This window comes from Magnolia sinica, chromosome 3, assembly GCF_029962835.1.
Source record: "Magnolia sinica isolate HGM2019 chromosome 3, MsV1, whole genome shotgun sequence".
In the NCBI taxonomy this organism is placed as follows: Eukaryota; Viridiplantae; Streptophyta; class Magnoliopsida; order Magnoliales; family Magnoliaceae; genus Magnolia; species Magnolia sinica.
In genome coordinates this window covers 35,833,816-35,855,575 of record NC_080575.1, presented here as the reverse complement: position 1 = coordinate 35,855,575, position 21,760 = coordinate 35,833,816, and the positions used below count along the sequence as shown (strand labels likewise).

The following is a 21,760-nucleotide window of genomic DNA, read 5'->3' as shown; positions in this document are numbered from 1 at the left end:
GGTTTTGGTTTAGGTCAAGGTTATAGGTATAAGTTAAGGTTTAGGTTTAGGTTATAAGCTATAGGTTTAGGGAATTGAGAATAGGTTAAGGTTTAGGTTTAGAAAATCGGGTTCGGGTTCGGGATCGGGTTTAGGTTTGGGTTTTCAAATTTAGGTTTAGGTTTAGGTTAGAGAGTTGAGATTAGGATTAGATGTAGGTTTAGGTTTAGTGATTTAAGAATACATTTAGGTTTTAGGTTTAGGTTTAGGTTTTAGGTTTTAGGTTAAGGTTTTAGGTTAAGGTTATAGGTTTAGGTTAAGGTTTAGGTATAGGTTATAGGTTAAGGTTTTAGGTCATAGGTTTTGGTTTAGGTTAAGGTTATAGGTTTAGGTTAAGGTTTAGGTTTAAGTTTAGGTTATAAGATATAGGTTTAGGGAATTGAGAATAGGTTAAGGTTTAGGTTTGGGAAATCGGGTTTGGCTTCGGGATCAGGCTTATGTTTAGGTTTTCAAGTTAAGGCATAGGTTTAGGTTAGGGAGTTGAGATTAGGATTAGGTGTAGGGTTAGGTTTAGCGATTTGAGAATACATTTAGGTTTTAGGATATATGTTAAGGTTATAGGTTTAGGTTAAGGTTAAGGTCGAGGTTTAGGTTTAACTTTAGGTTAAGGTTGAGGTTTAGGTTATATGTTAAGGTTTTAGGTCAAAGGTTTGGTTTAAGTAAAGGTTATAAGTTTAGGTTAAGGTTTAGGTTTAGGTTCAGGTTTAGGATTAGGTTATAAGCTATAGGTTTAGGGAATTGAGAAGAGGTTAAGGTTTAGGTTTAGGAAATCAGGTTCGGGTTTGGGATTGGGTTTAGGTTTAGGTTTTCAAGTTTAGGTTTAGGTTTAGGTTAGAGAGTTGAGATTAGGATTTGATGTAGGTTTAGGTTTAGGGATTTGAGAATACACTTAGGTTTTAGGTTTAGGTTTAGGTTTAGGTTTTAGGTTTTAGGTTAAGGTTATAGGTTTCGGTTAAGGTTTAGGTTTAGGTTAAGGTTGAGGTTTAGGTTATAGGTTAAAGTTTTCGGTCATAAGTTTAGGTTTAGGTTAAGGTTATAGGTTTAGGCTTAGGTTTAGGTTAAGGTTATAAGATATAGGTTTAGGGAATTGAGAATAGGTTAAGGTTTAGGTTTAGGAAATCGGGTTCGGGTTCGGGTTCGGGTTTAGGTTTGGGTTTTCAAATTTAGGTTTAGGTTTAGGTTAGGGAGTTGAGATTAGAACTAGGTGTAGGTTTAGGTTTTAGGTTTAGGTTTAGGTTTTAGTTTATAGGTTTAGGTTTAGGTTTTAGGTTTTAGGTTAAGGTTATAGGTTTAGGTTAAGGTTTAGGTATAGGTTATAGGTTAAGGTTTTAGGTCATAGGTTTTGGTTTAGGTTAAGGTTATAGGTTTAGGTTAAGGTTTAGGTTTAAGTTTAGGTTATAAGATATAGGTTTAGGGAATTGAGAATAGGTTAAGGTTTAGGTTTAGGAAATCAGGTTTGGCTTCGGGATCGGGCTTATGTTTAGGTTTTTCAAGTTAAGGCATAGGTTTAGGTTAGGGAGTTGAGATTAGAATTAGGTGTAGGGTTAGGTTTAGCGATTTGAGAATACATTTAGGTTTTAGGATATATGTTAAGGTTATAGGTTTAGGTTAAGGTTAAGGTCGAGGTTTAGGTTAAGTTTAAGGTTGAGGTTTAGGTTATAGGTTAAGGTTTTAGGTCATAGGTTTTGGTTTAGGTTAAGGTTATAGGTTTAGGTTAAGGTTTAGGTTTAGGTTTAGGTTAAGGTTTAGGTTTAGGTTATAAGCTATAGGTTTAGGGAATTGAGAATAGGTTAAGGTTTAGGTTTAGGAAATCGGGTTCGGGTTTAGGTTTGGGTTTTCAAGTTTAGGTTTAGGTTTAGGTTAGAGAGTTGAGATTAGGATTTGATGTAGGTTTAGGTTTAGGGATTTGAGAATACACTTAGGTTTTAGGTTTAGGTTTGGGTTTAGGTTTTAGGTTTTAGGTTAAGGTTATAGGTTTAGGTTAAGGTTTAGGTTTAGGTTAAGGTTGAGGTTTAGGTTATAGGTTAAGGTTTTCGGTCATAGGTTTAGGTTTAGGTTAAGGTTATAGCTTTAGGCTTAGGTTTAGGTTAAGGTTATAAGATATAGGTTTAGGGAATTGAGAATAGGTTAAGGTTTAGGTTTAGGAAATCGGGTTCGGGTTCGGGATCGGGTTTATGTTTGGGTTTTCAAGTTTAGGTATAGGTTTAGGTTAGGGAGTTGAGATTAGGATTAGGTGTAGGTTTAGTTTTAGGGATTTGAGAATACATTTAGATTTTAGGTTAAGGTTTTAGGTTATAGGTTAAGGTTATAGGTTTAGGTTATGGTTAAGGTCGAGGTTTAGGTTTAGGTTTAGGTTAAGGTTGAGGTTTAGGTTATAGGTTAAGGTTTCAGGTCAAAGGTTCTGGTTTAGGTTATGGTTAGAGGTTTAGGTTTAGGTTTAGGTTAAGGTTGAGATTAGGATTTAATGTATGTTTAGGTTTAGGAATTTGACAATACATTTAGGTTTTAGGTTTAAGTTTAGATTTTAAGTTTTAGGTAAAGGTTATGGGTTTTGGGTAAGGTTTAGGTTTAGCTTATAGGTTAAGGTTTCAAGTCATAGGTTTTGGTTTTGGTTAAGGTTATAGGTATAAGTTAAGGTTTAGGTTAAAGTTTAGGTTTACGTTATAAGCTATAGGTTTTGGGAATTGAGAATAGGTTAAGGTTTAGGTTTAGAAAATCGGGTTCGGGTTCGGGTTTAGGTTTGGGTTTTCAAGTTTAGGTTTAGGTTTAGGTTAGAGAGTTGAGATTAGGATTAGATCTAGGTTTAGGTTTAGGGATTTGAGAATACATTTAAGTTTTAGGTTTAGATTTAGGTTTTAGGTTTTAGGTTAAGGTTATTTGTTTAGGTTAATGTTTACGTTTACATTTAGGTTAAGGTTGACGTCTAGGTTATAGGTTAAGGTTTTAGGTCATAGGTTTTGGTTTAGGATAAGGTTATAGGTTTAGGTTTAGGTTTAGGTTAAGGTTTAAGTTTAGGTTTAGGTTATGAGATATAGGTTTAGGGAATTGAGAATAGGTTTAGGTTTAGGTTTAGGAAATCAGGTTCGGGTTCGGGATCGGGTTTATATTTGGGTTTTCAAGTTTAGGTTTAGGTTTAGGTTAGGGAGTTGAGATTAGGATTAGGTGTAGGTATATGTTTAGGGATTTGAGAATACTTTTAGGTTTTAGGTTTAGGTTTAGGTTTTCGGTTTTAGGTTAAGGTTATAGGTTTAGGTTGAGGTTTAGGTTTAGGTTTAGGTTTAAGTTATAGGTTAAGGTTTTATGTCATAGGTTTTGGTTTAGGTTAAGGCTAAAGGTATAGGTTAAGGTTTAGGTTTAGGTTGATGTTAAGGTTTGGGTTTAGGTTATAAGCTATACGTTTAGGGAATAGAGAATAGGTTAAGGTTTAGGTTTTGGAAATCGGGTTCGGGTTCGGGATCGGGTTTAGGTTTGGGTTTTCAAGTTTGGGTTTAGGTTTAGGTTAGAGAGTTGAAATTAGGATTAGATGTGGGTTTAGGTTTAGGGATTTGAGAATACATTTAGGTGTTAGGTTTACGTTTAGGTTTTAGGTTTTAGGTTATGGTTATAGGTTTAGGTTAAGGTTTAGGTTTATGTTAAGGTTAAGGTTGAGGTTTAGGTTATAGGTTAAGGTTTTAGGTCATAGGTTTAAGTTTAGGTTAAAGTTATAGGTGTTAGTTTAGGTTTAGGTTAAGGTTTAGGTTTAAGTTATAAGCTAGAGGTTTAGGGAATTAAGAATTGGTTAAGGTTTAGGTTTAGGAAATCGGGTTCTGGTTCGGGATCGGGTTTAAGTTTGGGTTTTCAAGTTTAGGTTTAGGTTTAGGTTAGGGAGTTGAGATTAGGATTTGGTGTAGGTTTAGGTTTAGGGATTTGAGAATACATTTTGGTTTTAGGTTTGGTTTTTAGGTTATATGTTAAGGTTATAGGTTTAGGTTAAGATTAAGGTCGAGGTTTAGGTTGAGGTTTAGGTTAAGGTTGAGGTTTAGGTTATATGTTAAGGTTTTTGGTCAAAGGTTTTGGTTTAGGTTAAGGTTATAAGTTTAGGTTAAGGTTTAGGTTTAGGTTTATGTTTGGGTTTAGGATTAGGTTATAAGCTATAGGTTTAGGGAATTGAGAATAGGTTAAGGTTTAGGTTTAGGAAATCGTGTTCTGGTTTGGGATCGGGTTTAGGTTTGGGTTTTCAAGTTTAGGTTTAGGTTTAGGTTAGAGAGTTGAGATTAGGGTTTGATGTAGGTTTAGGTTTAGGGATTTGAGAATACACTTAGGTTTTTGGTTTAGGTTTAGGTTTTAGGTTTTAGGTTAAGGTTATAGGTGTAGGTTAAGGGTTAGGTTTCGGTTAAGGTTGAGGTTTAGGTTATAGGTTAAGGCTTTAGGTCATAGGTTTTGGTTGAGGCTAAGGTTATAGGTTTAGGTTTAGGTTTAGGTTTAGGTTTAGGTTATAAGATATAGGTTTAGGGAATTGAGAATAGGTTAATGTTTAGGTTTAGGAAATCAGGTTTGGGTTCGGTATTGGGTTTGTGTTTGGGTTTTCAAGTTTAGGTATAGGTTTAGGTTAGGGAGTTGAGATTAGGATTTGGTGTAGGTTTAGGTTTAGGGATTTGAGAATACATTTAGGTTTTAGGTTTAGGTTTTAGGTTATATGTTAAGGTTATAGGTTTAGGTTAAGGTTAAGGTCGAGGTTTAGGTTGAGGTTTAGGTTAAGGTTGAGGTTTAGGTTATATGTTAAGGTTTTAGGTCAAAGGTTTTGGTTTAGGTTAAGGTTATAAGTTTAGGTTAAGGTTTAGGTTTACGTTTAGGTTATGGTTTAGGTTTAGGTTATAAGTTGTATGTTTAAGGAATTGAGAGTAGGTTAAGGTTTAGGTTTAGGAAATCGGGTTCGGGTCGGGATCGGGTTTAGGTTTGGGTTTTCAAGTTTAGGTTTAGGTTTAGGTTAGGGAGTTGAGATTAGGATTAGGTGTAGGTTTAGGTTTAGGGATTTGAGAATACATTTAGGTTTTAGGTTTAGGTTTAGGTTTTAGGTTAAGGTTATAGGTTTAGGTTAAGGTTAAGGTCGAGGTTTAGGTTTAAGTTAGTTGGTTAGGTTTAGGTTATAGGTTAAGGTTTTTTAGGTTATAGGTTTTGGTTTAGGTTAAGGTTTTAGGTTTAAGGTTTAGGTTTAGGTTTAGGTTTAATTAGGTTTAGGTTTAGGTTTAGGTTATAAGCTATAGGTTTAGGGAATTGAGAATAGGTTAAGGTTTAAGTTTAGAAAATCGGGTTGGGTTCGGGATTGGGTTTAGGTTTGAGTTTTCAAGTTTAGGTTTAGGTTTAGGTTAGGAGTTGAGATTAGGATTAGGTGTAGGTTTAAGGTTTAGGGATTTGAGAATACATTTAGGTTTTAGGTTTTAGGTTTTAGGTTTTAGGTTTAGGTTTTAGGTTATAGGTTTAGGGAAAGGTTAGGTTTAGGTTATAGGTTAAGGTTTTAGGTCATAGGTTTTGGTTTAGGTTAAGGTTATATGTATAGGTTAAAGTTTAGGTTTAGAAGGGTTTCTGTGAAATGGTTAAGGTTTAGGTTTAGATTATCAGCTATAGGGTTTAGGTTTAGGTAAGGTTTAGGTTTAGGGAAATTTGATTGGATTGGTGTAGGTTTAGGTTTGGGTTTAGTAATTTAGGTTTTAGGTTTAGGTTTTTAGGTTATTTGGGGTTTTTTAGGTTAAGGTTATAGGTTTTTTAGGTTAAAGGTTAGGTTTGGTTTAGGTTAAGGTTTTAGGTAAAGGGTTTTGGTTTAGGTTAAGGTTTTTAGGTAGTTTGGTTTAGGTTTAGTTTGGTTTAGGTTTAGGTTTAAGTTAGGTTTTGGGAATTGAGAATAGGTTAAGGTTTGGGTTTAGGAAATCGGGTTCGGGTTCGGGTTCGGGTTTAGGTTTGGGTTTTCAAGTTTAGGTTTAGGTTTAGGTTAGAGAGTTGAGATTAGGACTAGATCTAGGTTTAGCTTTAGGGATTTGAGAATACATTTAGGTTTTAGGTTTAGATTTAGGTTTTAGGTTTTAGGTTAAGGTTATAGGTTTAGGTTAAGGTTTAGGTTTAGGTTAAGGTTGAGGTTTAGGTTATAGGTTAAGGTTTTAGGTCATAGGTTTCGGTTAGGTTAAGGTTATAGGTTTAGGTTTAGGTTTAGGTTAAGGTTTAAGTTAAGGTTTAGGTTATAAGATTTAGGTTTAGGGAATTGATAATAGGTTAAGGTTTAGGTTTAGGAAATCGGGTTCAGGTTCGGGATCGGGTTTAAGTTTGGGTTTTCATGTTATGGTAAAGGTTTAGGTTAAGGAGTTGAGATTAGGATTAAGTGTAGGTTTAGGTTTACGGATTTGAGAATACGTTTGGGTTTTAGGTTTAGTTTTAGGTTTTAGGTTTAGGTTATGGTTTAGGTTTAGGTTAAGGTTGAGGTTTAGGTTATAGGTTAAGGTTTTAGGTCATAGGTTTTGGTTTAGGTTTAGGTTAAGGTTATAGGTTTAGGTTTAGGTTTAGGTTAAGGTTTAGGTTTAGGTTATAACCTATAGGTTTAGGGAATTGAGAATAGGTTAAGGTTTACTTTTAGGAAATCGGGTTCAGGTTCGCGATCAGGTTTAGGTTTGGGTTTTCAAGTTTTGGTTTAGGTTTGGTTAGAGAGTTGAGATTAGGATTAGATGTAAGTTTTGGTTTAGGGATTTGAGAATACATTTAGGTTTTAGGTTTAGGTTTACGTTTTAGGTTTTAGGTTAAGGTTATTGGTTTAGGTTAAGGTTTATGTTTAGGTTATAGGTTTAGGTTTTAGGTCACAGGTTTCGGTTAGGTTAAGGTTATAAGTTTAGGTTTAGGTTTAGGTTAAGGTTTAAGTTAAGGTTTAGGTTATAAGATTTAGGTTTAGGGAATTGATAATAGGTTAAGTTTAGGTTTAGGAAATTGGGTTCAGGTTCGGGATCGGGTTTAAGTTTGGGTTTTCATGTTATGGTAAAGGTTTAGGTTAAGGAGTTGAGATTAGGATTAAGTGTAGGTTTAGGTTTAGGGATTTGAGAATACATTTGGGTTTTAGGTTTACTTTTAGGTTTTTGGTTTAGGTTATGGTTTAGGTTTAGGTTAAGGTTGAGGTTTAGGTTATAGGTTAAGGTTTTAGGTCATAGGTTTTGGTTTAGGTTTAGGTTAAGGTTATAGGTTTAGGTTTAGGTTTAGGTTAAGGTTTAGGTTTAGGTTTAGGTTATAACGTATAGGTTTAGGGAATTGAGAATAGGTTAAGGTTTAGTTTTAGGAAATCGGGTTCGGGTTCGCGATCAGGTTTAGGTTTAGGTTTTCAAGTTTTGGTTTAGGTTTGGTTGGAGAGTTGAGATTAGGATTAGATGTAAGTTTTGGTTTCGGGATTTGAGAATACATCTAGGTTTTAGGTTTAGATTTACGTTTTAGGTTTTAGGTTAAGGTTATTGGTTTAGGTTAAGGTTTATGTTTAGGTTATAGGTTTAGGTTTTAGGTCATAGGTTTTGGTTTAGGTTAAGGTTATAGGTTTAGGTTTAGGTTTAGGTTAAGGTTTAGGTTTAGGTTTAGGTTATAAGATATAGGTTTAGGGAATTGAGATTAGGTTAAAGTTTATGTTTAGGAAATCGGGTTCGGGTTCGGGATCGGGTTTGTGTTTGGGTTTTCAAGTTTATGTATAGGTTTAGGTTAGGGAGTTCAGATTAGGATTATGTGTAGGTTTACGTTTAGGGATTTGAGAATACATTTAGGTTTTAGGTTTAGGTTTTAGGTTATATGTTAAGGTTATAGGTTTAGGTTAAGGTTAAGGTCGAGGTTTAGGTTTAGGTTTCGGTTAAGGTTGCGGTTTAGGTTATAGGTTAAGGTTTTAGGTCAAAGGTTTTGGTTTAGATTAAGGTTATAGGTTTCGGTTAAGGTTAAGGTTTAGGTTTAGGTTTAGGTTAACGTTTAGGATTAGGTTATAAGCTATAGGTGTAAGGAATTGAGAATAGGTTAAGGTTTAGGTTTAGGAAATCAGGTTCGGGTTTGGGATTGAGTTTAGGTTTGGGTTTTCAAGTTTAGGTTTAGGTTTAGGTTAGAGAGTTGAGATTAGGATTTGATGTAGGTTTAGGTTTAGGGATTTGAGAATACATTTAGGTTTTAGGTTTAGGTTTAGGTTTTAGGTTTTAGGTTAAGGTTATAGGTTTAGGTTAAGGGTTAGGTTTCGGTTAAGGTTGAGGTTTAGGTTATAGGTTAAGGCTTTAGGTCATAGGTTTTGGTTGAGGCTAAGGTTATAGGTTTAGGTTTAGGTTTAGGTTTAGGTTTAGGTTATAAGATATAGGTTTAGGGAATTGAGAATAGGTTAATGTTTAGGTTTAGGAAATCAGGTTTGGGTTCGGTATTGGGTTTGTGTTTGGGTTTTCAAGTTTAGGTATAGGTTTAGGTTAGGGAGTTGAGATTAGGATTTGGTGTAGGTTTAGGTTTAGGGATTTGAGAATACATTTAAGTTTTAGGTTTAGGTTTTAGGTTATATGTTAAGGTTATAGGTTTAGGTTAAGGTTAAGGTCGAGGTTTAGGTTGAGGTTTAGGTTAAGGTTGAGGTTTAGGTTATATGTTAAGGTTTTAGGTCAAAGGTTTTGGTTTAGGTTAAGGTTATAAGTTTAGGTTAAGGTTTAGGTTTAGGTTTATGTTTGGGTTTAGGATTAGGTTATAAGCTATAGGTTTAGGGAATTGAGAATAGGTTAAGGTTTAGGTTTAGGAAATCGTGTTCGGGTTTGGGATCGGGTTTAGGTTTGGGTTTTCAAGTTTAGGTTTAGGTTTTGGTTAGAGAGTTGAGATTAGGATTTGATGTAGGTTTAGGTTTAGGGATTTGAGAATACACTTAGGTTTTTGGTTTAGGTTTAGGTTTTAGGTTTTAGGTTAAGGTTATAGGTTTAGGTTAAGGTTTAGGTTTAGGTTAAGGTTGAGGTTTAGGTTATAGGTTAAGGTTTTCGGTCATAGGTTTAAGTTTAGGTTAAGGTTATAGGTTTAAGCTTAGGTTTAGGTTAAGGTTATAAGATATAGGTTTAGGGAATTGAGAATAGGTTAAGGTTTAGGTTTAGGAAATCGGGTTTGAGTTCGGGATCGGGTTTATGTTTGGGTTTTCAAGTTTAGGTATAGGTTTAGGTTAGGGAGTTGAGATTAGGATTAGGTGTAGGTTTAGTTTTTGGGATTTGGGAATACATTTAGATTTTAGGTTTAGGTTTTAGGTTATAGGTTAAGGTTATAGGTTTAGGTTAAGATTAAGGTGGAGGTTTAGGTTTAGGTTTAGGTTAAGGTTGAGGTTTAGGTTATAGGTTAAGGTTTCAGGTCAAAGGTTCTGGTTTATGTTAAGGTTATAGGATTAGGTTAAGGTTTAGGTTTAGGTTAAGGTTTAGCTTTAGGTAAGCTATAAGTTTAGGGAATTGAGAATAGGTTAAGGTTTAGGTTTAGGAAATCGGGTTCGGGTTTCGGATCAGGTTTAGGTTGGGGTTTTCATGTTTAGGTTTAGGTTTAGGTTACAGAGTTGGGATTATGATTTGATGTAGGTTTAGGTTTAGGAATTTGACACTATATTTAGATATTAGGTTTAGGTTTAGGTTTTAAGTTTTAGGTGAAGGTTATAGGTTTAGGTTAAGGTCTAGGTTTAGCTTATAGTTTAAGGTTTTAGGTCACAGGGTTTGGTTTAGGTTAAGGTTATAGGTTTAAATTAAAGTTTAGGTTTAGGTTTAGGTTAAAGTTTAGGTTTAGGTTATAAGCTATAGGTTTAGGGAATTGAGAATAAGTTAAGGTTTAGGTTTAGGAAATCGGGTTCGGGTTCAGGATCGGGTTTAGGTTTGGGTTTTGAAGTTTAGGTTTAGGTTTAGGTTAGAGAGTTGTGATTAGGATTAGATGTAGGTTTAGGTTTAGGGATTTGAGAATACATTTAGGTTTTAGGTTTAGGTTTAGGTTTTAGGTTTTAGGTTAAGGTTATAGGTTTAGGTTAAGGTTTAGGTTTAGGTTAAGGTTGAGGTTTAGGTTATAGGTTAAGGTTTTAGGTCATAGGTTTTGGTTTACGTTAAGGTTATAGGTTTAGGTTTCAGTTTAGGTTAAGGTTTAAGTTAAGGTTTAGGTTAAGGTTTAGGATATAAGATATAGGTTTAGGGAATTGTGAATAGGTTAAAGTTTAGGTTTAGAAAATCGGGTTCGAGTTCGGGATCGGGTTTATGTTTGGGTTTTCAAGTTTTGGTATAGGTTTAGGTTAGGGAGTTGAGATTAGGATTAAGTGTAGATTTAGGTTTAGGGATTTGAGAATACATTTAGGTTTTAGGTTTAGATTTTAGTTTTATGTTTTAGGTTAAGGTTAAGGCTGAGGTTTAGGTTGTAGGTTAAGGTTTTAGGTCATAGGTTTTGGTTTAGGTTAAGGTTATTGGTTTAGGTATAGGTTTAGGTTAAGGTTAAGGTTTAGGTTTAGGTTATAAGATATAGGTTTAGGGAATTGAGAATAGGTTAAGGTTTAGGTTTAGGAAATCGTGTTCGGGTTCGGGATTAGGTTTATATTTGGGTTTTCAAGTTTAAGTATAGGTTTAGGTTAGAGTGTTGAGATTAGGATTAGATGCAGGTTTAGGTTTAGGGATTTGAGAATACATTTAGGTTTAAGGTTTAGGTTAAGGTTATAGGTTTTAGGTTAAGGTTTAGGTTTAGGTTAAGGTTGAGGTTTAGGTTATAGGTTAAGGTTTTAAGTCATAGGTTTTGGTTTAGGTTATGGTTATAGGTTTAGATTTTGGTTTAGGTTATGGTTTAGGTTTAGGTTTATATTATAAGATATAGGTTTAGGGAATTGAGATAGGTTAAGGTTTAGGTTTAGGAAATCAGGTTCGGGTTCGGGATCGGGTTTATGTTTGGGTTTTCAAGTTTAGGTTTAGGTTTAGGTTAGGGAGTTGAGATTAGGATGAGTTGTAGGTTTAGGTTTAGGGATTTGAGAGTACATTTAGGTTTTAGGTTTAGGTTTTAGGTTATATGTTAAGGTTATAGGTTTAGGTTATGGTTAAGGTCGAGGTTTAGGTTTAGGTTTCGGTTAAGGTTGAGGTTTAGGATATAGGTTAAGGTTTTAGGTCAAAGGTTTTGGTTTAGGTTAAGGTTTAGGTTAAGGTTTAGGTTTAGGTTATAAGCTATAGGTTTAGGGAATAGCGAATAGGTTGAGGTTATAAGCTTTAGGTTTAGGGAATTGAGAATAGGTTAAGTTTTTGGTTTAGGAAATCGGGTTCGGGTTCAGGATCGGGTTTATGTTTGGGATTTCACGTTTAGGTTTAGGTTTAGGTTTGGGAGTTGAGGTTAGGATTAGGTGTAGGTTTAGGTTTAGGGATTTGAGATTACATTTAGGTTTTAGGTTTAGGTTTAGGTTTTACGTTTTAAGTTAAGGTTTATTTTTAGGTTATAGGTTAAGGTTTTAGGTCATAGGTTTTGGTTTAGGTTAAGGTTATGGGTATAGGTTAAGGTTTAGGTTATAAGCTATAGGTTCTGGGAACTGAGAATTAGTACAGGTATTGGTTTAGGAAATCGGGTTTGGGTTTGGGATCGGGTTTAGGTTTGGGTTTTCAAGTTTAGGTTAGGTTTAGGTTAGAGAGTTGAGATTAGGATTTGATGTAGGTTTAGGTTTAGGAATTTGACAACACATTTAGGTTTTGGGTTTAGGTTTAGATTTTAAGTTTTAGGTAAAGGTTATAGGTTTTGGCTAAGGTTTAAGTTTAGCTTATAGGTTAAGGTTTTAAGTCATAGGCTTTGGTTTAGGTTAAGGTTATCGGTATAAGTTAAGGTTTAGGTTTAGGTTTAGGTTAAAGTTTAGGTTTAGGTTTTAAGCTATAGGTTTTGGGAATTGAGAATAGGTTAAGGTTAAGGTTTAGGTTTAGGAATTCGGGTTCGGGTTCGGGTTCTGGTTTAGGTTTGGGTTTTCAAGTTTAGGTATAGGTTTAGGTTTAGGTTAGAGTTGAGATTAGGATTAGATGTAGGTTTAGGTTTAGGGATTTGAGAATACATTTAGGTTTTAGGTTTTAGGTTAAGGTTATAGGTTTAGGGTAAGGTTTAGGTTTAGGTTAAGGTTGAGGTTTAGGTTATAGGTTAAGGTTTTAGGTCATGGGTTTTGGTTTAGGTTATGGTTATAGGTTTAGGTTTAGGTTTAGGTTAAGGTTTAAGTTAAGGTTTAGGTTATAAGATATAGGTTTAGGGAATTAAGAATAGGTTAAGGTTTAGGTTTAGGATATCGAGTTCAGGTTCGGGATCGGGTTTAAGTTGGGTTTTCATGTTTAGGTATAGGTTTAGGTCAGGGAGTTGAGATTAGGCTTAAGTGTATATTTAGGTTTAGGGATTTGAGAATACATTTGGGTTTTTGGTTTAGTTTTAGGTTTTAGGTTTTAGGTGAAGGTTTAGGTTAAGGTTATAGGTATAGGTTAAGGTTTAGGTTAAGGTTTAGGTTTAGGTTATAAGCTATAGGTTCAGGGAAATGAGAATAGGTTCAGGTATTGGTTTAGAAAATCGGGTTCAGGTTTGGGATCGGGTTTAGGTTGGGTTTTCAAGTTTAGGTTTATATTTAGGTTAGAGAGTTGAGATTAGGATTTAATGTATGTTTAGGTTTAGGAATTTGACACTACATTTAGGTTTTAGGTTTAAGCTTAGGTTTAGGTTTAGGTTTTAAGTTTTAGGTAAAGGTTATAGGTTTAGGTTAAGGTCTAGGTTTAGCTTATATTTTAAGGTTTTAGGTCATAGGTTTTTGTTTAGGTTAAGGTTATAGGTATAAGTTAAGATTTAGGTTTACGTTTAGGTTAAAGTTTAGGTTTAGGTTATAAGCTATAGGTTTAGGGAACTGAGAATAAGTTAAGGTTTAGGTTTAGGAAATCGGGTTTCGGTTTAGGATCGGGTTTAGGTTTGGGTTTTGAAGTTTAGGTTTAGGTTTAGGTTAGAGAGTTGAGATTAGGATTAGATGTAGATTTAGGCTTAGGGATTTGAGAATACATTTAGGTTTTAGGTTTAGGTTTAGGTTTTTGGTTTTAGGTTAAGGTTATAGGTTTATGTTAAGGCTTAGGTTTAGGTTAAGGTTGAGGTTTAGGTTATAGGTTATGGTTTTAGGTCATATGTTTTGGTTTAGGTTAAGGTTATAGGTTTAGGTTTAGGTTTAGGTTAAGGTTTAAGTTAAGGTTTAGGTTATAAGATATAGGTTTAGGGAATTGAGAATAGGTTAAGGTTTAGGTTTAGAAAATCGGGTTCGGGTTCGGGATCGGGTTTATGTTTGGGTTTTCAAGTTTTGGTATAGGTTTAGGTTAGGGAGTTGAGATTAGGATTAAGTGTAGGTTTAGGTTTAGGGATTTGAGAATACATTTAGGTTTTAGGTTTAGATTTTGGTTTTATGCTTTACGTTAAGGTTAAGGTTGGGGTTTAGGTTATAGGTTAAGGTTTTAGGTCATAGGTTTTGGTTTAGGTTAAGGTTATTGGTTTAGGTATTGGTTTAAGTTAAGGTTAAGGTTTAGGTTTAGATTATAAGATATAGGTTTAGGGAATTGAGAATAGGTTAAGGTTTAGGTTTAGGAAATCGTGTTCGGGTTCTGGATTAGGTTTATATTTGGGTTTTCAAGTTTAGGTATAGGTTTAGGTTAGAGTGTTGAGATTAGGATTAGATGCAGGTTTAGGTTTAGGGATTTGAGAATACATTTAGGTTTAAGGTTTAGGTTAAGGTTATAGGTTTTAGGTTAAGGTTTAGGTTTAGGTTTAGGTTAAGGTTGAGGTTTTGGTTATAGGTTAAGGTTTTAAGTCATAGGTTTTAGTATAGGTTATGGTTATAGGTTTAGATTTTGGTTTAGGTTAAGGTTTAGGTTTACGTTTAGGTTATAAGATATAGGTTTAAGGAATTGAGAATAGGTTAAGGTTTCGGTTTAGAAATTCAAGTTCGGGTTCGGGATCGGGTTTGTGTTTGGGTTTTCAAGTTTAGGTTTTGGTTAGGGAGTTGGGATTAGGATTAGGTGTAGGTTTAGGTTTAGGGATTTGAGAATACATTTAGGTTTTAGGTTTAGGTTTTAGGTTATATGTTAAGGTTATAGGTTTAGGTTATGGTTAAGATCGAGGTTTAGGTTTAGGTTTCGGTTAAGGTTGAGGTTTAGGATATATGTTAAGGTTTTAAGTCAAAGGTTTTGGTTTAGGTTTTGGTTTAGGTTTAGGTTATAAGCTATAGGTTTAGGGAATAGCGAATAGGTTGAGGTTATAAGCTTTAGGTTTAAGGAATTGAGAATAGGTTAAGTTTTAGGTTTAGGAAATCGGGTTCGGGTTCGGGATCGGGTTTATGTTTGGGATTTCACGTTTAGGTTTAAGTTTAGGTTAGGGAGTTGAGGTGAGGATTAGGTGTAGGTTTAGGTTTAGGGATTTTAGAATACATTTAAGTTTTAGGTTTTAGGTTTAGGTTTAGCTTTTAGGTTTTAGGTTAAGGTTATAGGTTTAGGTTTAGGTTTATTTTTAGGTTATAGGTTAAGGTTTTAGGTCATAGCTTTTGGTTTAGGTTATGGCTATAGGTATAGGTTAAGGTTTAGGTTTAGGTTTAGGTTAAGGTTTAAGTTTAGGTTATTAGCTATAGGTTCAGGGAACTGAGAATAGGTTCAGGTATTGGTTTAGGAAATCGGGTTCGGGTTTGGGATCGGGTTTAGGTTTGGGTTTTCAAGTTTAGGTTTAGGTTTAGGTTAGAGAGTTGAGATTAGGATTTGATGTAGGTTTAGGTTTAGGAATTTGACAATACATTTAGGTTTTAGGTTTAGGTTTAGATTTTAAGTTTTAGGTAAAGGTTATGGGTTTTGGGTAAGGTTTAGGTTTAGCTTATAGGTTAAGGTTTCAAGTCATAGGTTTTGGTTTAGGTTAAGGTTATAGGTATAGGTTAAGGTCTAGGTTTAGGTTCTATATGTTTAGGGAATTGAGAATAGGTAGTGGGTTAGGTTTAGGAAATCGGGTTCAGGTTCAGGATCGGGTTTTGGTTTGGGTTTTTAAGTTTAGGTTTAGGTTTAGGTTAGAGAGTTGAAATTAGGATTATATGTGGGTTTAGGTTTAGGAATTTGAGAATATATTTTGGTGTTAGGTTTAGGTTTGGGTTTTAGGTTTTAGGTTAAGGTTTTAGGTTTAGGTTAAGGTTTAGGTTTAGGTTTAGGTTAAGGTTGAGGTTTAGGTTATAGGTTAAGGTTTTAGGTCATAGGTTTTGGTTTAGTTTAAGATTATAGGTTTAGGCTTAGGTTAAGGTTTAGGTTTCGGGTTAGGTTATAAGATATATGTTTAGGGAATTGAGATTAGGGTAAGATTTATGTTTAGGAAATCGAGTTCGGGTTCGGAATCGGGTTTATGTTTGGGTTTTCAAGTTTAGTTTTAGGTTTAGGTTAGAGAGTTGAGATTAGGATTAGATGTTGGTTTAGGTCTAGGGATTTGAGAATACATTTAGGTTCTAGGTTTAGGTTTAGCTTTTAGGTTTTAGGTTAAGGTTATAGGTTTAGGTTTAGGTTTATTTTTAGGTTATAGGTTAAGGTTATAGGTATAGGTTAAGGTTTAGGTTTAGGTTTAGGTTAAGGTTTAAGTTTAGGTTATAAGCTATAGGTTCAGGGAACTGAGAAATGGTTCAGGTATTGGTTTAGGAAATCGGGTTCGGGTTTGGGATCGGGTTTAGGTTTGGGTTTTCAAGTTTAGGTTTAGGTTTAGGTTAGAGAGTTGAGATTAGGATTTGATGTAGGTTTAGGTTTAGGAATTTGACAATACATTTAGGTTTTAGGTTTAGGTTTAGATTTTAAGTTTTAGGTAAAGGTTATAGGTTTTGGGTAAGGTTTAGGTTTAGCTTATAGGTTAAGGTTTTAAGTCATAGGTTTTGGTTTAGGTTAAGGTTATCGGTATAAGTTAAGGTTTAGGTTTAGGTTTAGGTTAAAGTTTAGGTTTAGGTTTTAAGCTATAGGTTTTGAGAATTGAGAATAGGTTAAGGTTAAGGTTTAGGTTTAGGAAATCGGGTTCGGGTTCGGGTTCAGGTTTAGGTTTGGGTTTTCATGTTTAGGTTTAGGTTTAGGTTAGAGAGTTGAGTTTAGGATTAGATGTAGGTTTAGGTTTTGGGATTTGAGAATACATTTAGGTTTTAGGTTTAGGTTTAGGTTTTAGGTTTTAGGTTAAGGTTATAGGTTTAGGTTAAGGTTTAGGTTTAGGTTAAGGTTGAGGTTTAGGTTATAGGTTAAGGTTTTAGGTCATAGGTTTTGGTTTAGGTTAAGGTTATAGGTTTAGGTTTAGGTTTAGGTTAAGGTTTAAGTTAAGGTTTAGGTTATAAGATATAGGTTTAGGGAATTGAGAATAGGTTAAGGTTTAGGTTTAGGAAATCGGGTTCGGGTTCGGGATCGGGTTTATGTTTGGGTTTTCATGTTTAGCTAAAGGTTTAGGTTAGGGAGTTGAGATTGGGATTAAATGTAGGTTTAGGTTTAGGGAATTGAGAATACATTTGAGTTTTAGGTTTAGTTTTAGGTTTTAGGTTTTAGGTTAAGGTTTAGGTTAAGGTTATAGGTATAGGTTAAGGTTTAGGTTTAGGTTTAGGTTAAGGTTTAGGTTTAGGTTAAAAGCTATAGGTTCAGGGAACTGAGAATAGGTTCAGGTATTGGTTTAGAAAATCGAGTTCGGGTTTGGGATCGGGTTTAGGTTTTGGTTTTCAAGTTTAGGTTTATGTTTAGGTTAGAGAGTTGAGATTAGGATGTAATGTATGTTTAGGTTTAGGAATTTGACAATAAATTTAGGTTTTAGGTTTAGGTTTAGATTTTAAGTTTTAGGTAAAGGTTATAGGTTTTGGGTAAGGTTTAGGTTTAGCTTATAGGTTAAGGTTTTAAGTCATAGGTTTTGGTTTTGGTGAAGGTTATAGGTATAAGTTAAGGTTTAGGTTTAGGTTTAGGTTAAAGTTTAGGTTTAGGTTAAAAGCTATAGGTCTTGGGAATTGAGAATAGGTTAAGGTTTAGGTTTAGGAAATCGGGTTCGGGTTAGGGTTCTGGTTTAGGTTTGGGTTTTCAAGTTTAGGTTTAGGTTTAGGTTAGAGAGTTGAGATTAGGATTAGATCTAGGTTTAGGTTTAGGGATTTGAGAATACATTTAGGTTTTAGGTTTAGATTTAGGTTTTAGGTTTTAGGTTAAGGTTATAGGTTTAGGTTAAGGTTTAGGTTTAGGTTAAGGTTGAGGTTTAGGTTATAGGTTAAGGTTTTAGGTCATAGGTTTCGGTTAGGTTAAGGTTATAGGTTTAGGTTTAGGTTTAAGTTAAGGTTTAGGTTATAAGATATAGGTTTAGGGAATTGATAATAGGTTAAGGTTTAGGTTTAGAAATCGGGTTTAGGTTCGGGATCGGGTTTATCTTTGGGTTTTCATGTTTAGGTAAAGGTTTAGGTTAGGGAGTTGAGATTAGGATTAAGTGTAGGTTTAGGTTTAGGGATTTGAAAATACACTTAGGTTTTAGTTTTAGTTTTAGGTTTTAGGTTTTAGGTTGAGGGTTAGGTTTAGGTTAAGGTTTAGGTTTAGGTTAAGGTTGAGGTTTAGGTTATAAGTTAAGGTTTTAGGTCATAGGTTTTGGTTTAGGTTTTGGTTAAGGTTATTGGTTTAGGTTTAGGTTTAGGTTAACTTTTAGGTTTAGGTTTAGGTTATAACCTATAGGTTTAGGGAATTGAGAATAGGTTAAGGTTTAGTTTTAGGAAATCGGGTTCGGGTTCGGGTTCGGGATCGGGTTTATGCTTGGGTTTTCAAGTTTAGGTTTAGGTTTAGGTTAGAGAGTTGAAATTAGGATTAGATGTAAGTTTAGGTTTAGGGAATTGAGAATACATTTAGGTTTTAGGTTTAGGTTTAGGTTTTAGTTTTTAGGTTAAGATTATTGGTTTAGGTTAAGGTTTATGTTTAGGTTATAGGTTAAGGTTTTAGGTCATAGGTTTTGGTTTAGGTTAAGGTTATAGGTTTAGGTTTAGGTTTTGGTTTAGGTTAAGGTTATAGGTTTAGGTTTAGGTTTAGGTTAAGGTTTAGGTTTAGGTTTAGGTTATAAGATATAGGTTTAGGGAATTGAGAATAGGTTAAGGTTTAGGTTTAAGAAATCGGGTTCGAGTTCGGGGTTGGGTTTGTGTTTGGGTTTTCAAGTTTATGTATAGGTTTAGGTTAGGGAGTTGAGATTAGGATTAGGTGTAGGTTTAGGTTTAGGGATTTGAGAATACATTTAGGTTTTAGGTTTAGCTTTTAGTTTATATGTTAAGGTTATAGGTTTAGGTTAAGGTTAAGGTCGAGGTTTAGGTTTAGGTTTAGGTTAAGGTTGAGGTTTAGGTTTTAGGTCAAAGGTTTTGGTTTAGGTTAAGGTTATAGGTTTAGGTTAAGGTTAAGGTTTAGGTTTAGATTTAAGTTAAGGTTTAGGATTAGGTTATAAGCTATAGGTTTAGGGAATTGAGAATAGGTTAAGGCTTAGGTTTAGGAAATGGGGTTCGGGTTTGGGATCGAGTTTAGGTTTGGGTTTTCAAGTTTAGGGTTAGGTTTAGGTTAGAGAGTTGAGATTAGGATTTGATGTAGGTTTAGGTTTAGGGATTTGAGAATACATTTAGGTTTTAGGTTTAGGTTTAGGTTTTCGGTTTTAGGTTAAGGTTATAGGTTTAGGTTAAGGTTTAGGTTTAGGTTAAGGTTGAGGTTTAGGTTATAGGTTAAGGTCTTAGGTCATAGGTTTTGGTTGAGGTTAAGGTTATAGGTTTAGGTTTAGGTTTAGGTTATAAGATATAGGTTTACAGAATTGAGAATAGGCTAAGGTTTAGGATTAGGAAATCGGGTTCGGGTTCGGTATTGGGTTTGTGTTTGGGTTTTCATGTTTAGGTATAGGTTTAGGTTAGGGAGTTGAGATTAGGATTAGGTGTAGGTTTAGGTTTAGGGATTTGCGAATACATTTAGGTTTTAGGTTTAGGTTTTAGGTTATATGTTATGGTTATAGCTTTAGGTTAAGGTGAAGGTCGAGGTTTAGGTTTATGTTTAGGTTAAGGTTGAGGTTTAGGTTATATGTTAAGGCTTTAGGTCAAAGGTTTTGGTTTAGGTTAAGGTTATAAGTTTAGGTTAAGGTTTAGGTTTAGGTTTAGGTTTAGGTTTAGGATTAGGTTATAAGCTATAGGTTTAGGGAATTGAGAATCGATTAAGGTTTAGGTTTAGGAAATCGGGTTCGGGTTTGGGATCGGGTTTAGGTTTGGGTTTTCAAGTTTAGGTTTAGGTTTAGGTTAGAGAGTTGAGATTAGGATTTGTTGTAGGTTTAGGTTTAAGGATTTGAGAATACACTTAGGTTTTAGGTTTAGGTTTAGGTTTTAGGTTTTAGGTTAAGGTTATAGGTTTATGTTATGGTTTAGGTTTAGGTTAAGGTTGAGTTTTAGGTTATAGGTTAAGGTTTTCGGTCATATGTTTTGGTGTAGGTTAAGGTTATAGGTTTAGGCTTTGGTTTAGGTTAAGGTTATAAGATATAGGTTTAGGGAATTGAGAATAGGTTAAGGTTTAGGTTTAAAAAATTGGGTTCAGGTTCGGGATCGGGTTTATGTTTGGGTTTTCAAGTTTAGGTATAGGTTTAGGTTAGGGAGTTGAGATTAGGATTAGGTGTAGGTTTAGTTTTAGGAATTTGAGAATACTTTTAGATTTTAGGTTTAAGTTTTAGGTTATCGGTTAAGGTTATAAGTTTAGGTTAAGGTTAAGGTGGAGGTTTAGGTTTAGGTTTAGGTTAAGGTTGAGGGTTAGGTTATAGGTTAATGTTTCAGGTCAAAGGTTCTGGTTTAGGTTAAGGTTATAGGTTTAGGTTAAGGTTTAGGTTTATGTTTAGGTTTAGGTTAAGGTTTAGGTTTAGGTAAGCTATTTGTTTAGGCAATTGAAAATATGTTAAGGTTTAGGTTTAGGAAATCGGGTTCGGGTTTGGGATCAGGTTTAGGTTTGGGTTTTCATGTTTAGGTTTTGGTTTAGGTTAGAGAGTTGCGATTAGGATTTGATGTAGGTTTAGGTTTAGGAATTTGACACTACATTTAGGTTTTAGGTTTACGTTTAGGTTTTAAGTTTTAGGTAAAGGTTATAGGTTTAGGTTAAGGTCAATGTTTAGCTTATAGTTTAAGGTTTTAGGTCATTGGTTTTGGTTTAGGTTAAGGTTATAGGTATAAGTTAAGGTTTAGGTTTAGGTTTAGGTTAAAGTTTAGGTTTAGGTTATAAGCTATAGGTTTAGGGAATTGAGAATAAGTTAAGGTTTAGGTTTAGGAAATCGGGTTCGTGTTCAGGATCGGGAGTTGAGATTAGGATTAGCTGTAGGTTTAGGTTTAGGTTAGAGAGTTGAGATTAGGATTAGATGTAGGTTTAGGTTTAGGGATTTGAGAATACATTTAGGTTTTAGGTTTAGGTTTAGGTTTTAGGTTTTAGGTTAAGGATATAGGTTTAGGTTAAGGTTTATGTTTAGGTTAAAGTTGAGGTTTAGGTTATAGGTTAAGGTTTTAGGTCAAAGGTTTTGGTTTAGGTTAAGGTTATAGGTTTAGGTTAAGGTTAAGGTTTAGGTTTAGGTTTAGGTTAAGGTTTAGGATTAGGTTATAAGCTATAGGTTTAGGGAATTGAGAATAGGTTAAGGTTTAGGTTTAAGAAATCGGGTTCAGGTTTGGGATCGAGTTTAGGTTTGGGTTTTCAAGTTTAGGTTTAGGTTTAGGTTAGAGAGTTGAGATTAGGATTTGATGTAGATTTAGGTTTAGGGATTTGAGAATACATTTAGGTTTTAGGTTTAGGTTTAGGTTTTAGGTTTTAGGTTAAGGTTATAGGTTTAGGTTATGGTTTAGGTTTAGGTTAAGGTTGAGGTTTAGGTTATAGGTTAAGGTTTTAGGTCATAGGTTTTGGTTGAGGTTAAGGTTATAGGTTTAGGTTTAGGTTTAGGTTTAGGTTTAGGTTATAAGATATAGGTTTAGGGAATTGAGAATAGGTTAAGGTTTAAGTTTAGGAAATCGAGTTCGGGTTCGGTATTGGGTTTGTGTTTGGGTTTTCAAGTTTAGGTATAGGTTTGGGTTAGGGAGTTGAGATTAGGATTAGGTGTAGGTTTAGGTTTAGGGATTTGAGAATACATTTAGGTTTTAGGTTTTGGTTTTAGGTTATAGGTTAAGGTTATTGGTTTAGGTTAAGGTTAAGGTTAAGGTCGAGGTTTAGGTGTAGGTTTAGGTTAGGGTTGAGGTTTAGGTTATAGACTAAGGTTTTAGGTCGAATGTTTTGGTTTAGGTGAAGGTTATAGGTTTAGGTTAAGGTTTAGGTTTAGGTTATAAGCTATAGGTTTGGGGAATTCAGAATAGGTTAAGGTTTAGGTTTAGGAAATCGGGTTCGGGTGTGGGATTGGGTTTAGCTTTGTGTCCTCAAGTTTAGGTTTAGGTTTAGGTTAGAGAGTTGAGATTAGGATTTGATGTAGGTTTAGGTTTAGTGATTTGACAATACATTTAGGTTTTAGGTTTAGGTTAAGGTTTTAAGTTTTAGGTAAAGGTTATAGGTTTAGGTTAAGGTTTAGGTTTAGGTTATAGGTTAAGGTTTTAGGTCATAGGTTTTGGTTTAGGTTCAGGTTATAGGTATAAGTTAAGGTTTAGGTTTAGGTTTAGGTTAAAGTTTAGGTTTAGGTTATAAGCTATAGGTTTCGGGAATTGAGAATAGGTTAAGGTTTTGGTTTAGGAAATCGGGTTAGGGTTCGGGATCGGGTTTATGTTTGGGTTTTCAAG

General features: G+C 34.4%; 1 long non-coding RNA gene across 1 annotated transcript; it reads left to right on the top strand.

Annotated features, from left to right (window-relative positions):
* The first annotated feature begins 1,030 nt into the window (after positions 1-1,030).
* LOC131241513 (uncharacterized) lies at positions 1,031-21,313 on the top strand. The gene is made up of 3 exons (XR_009169080.1): positions 1,031-1,090; positions 2,980-3,024; positions 21,244-21,313. It is a non-coding gene; the product is annotated as an uncharacterized LOC131241513 (long non-coding RNA).
* Positions 21,314-21,760: the final 447 nt, after the last annotated feature.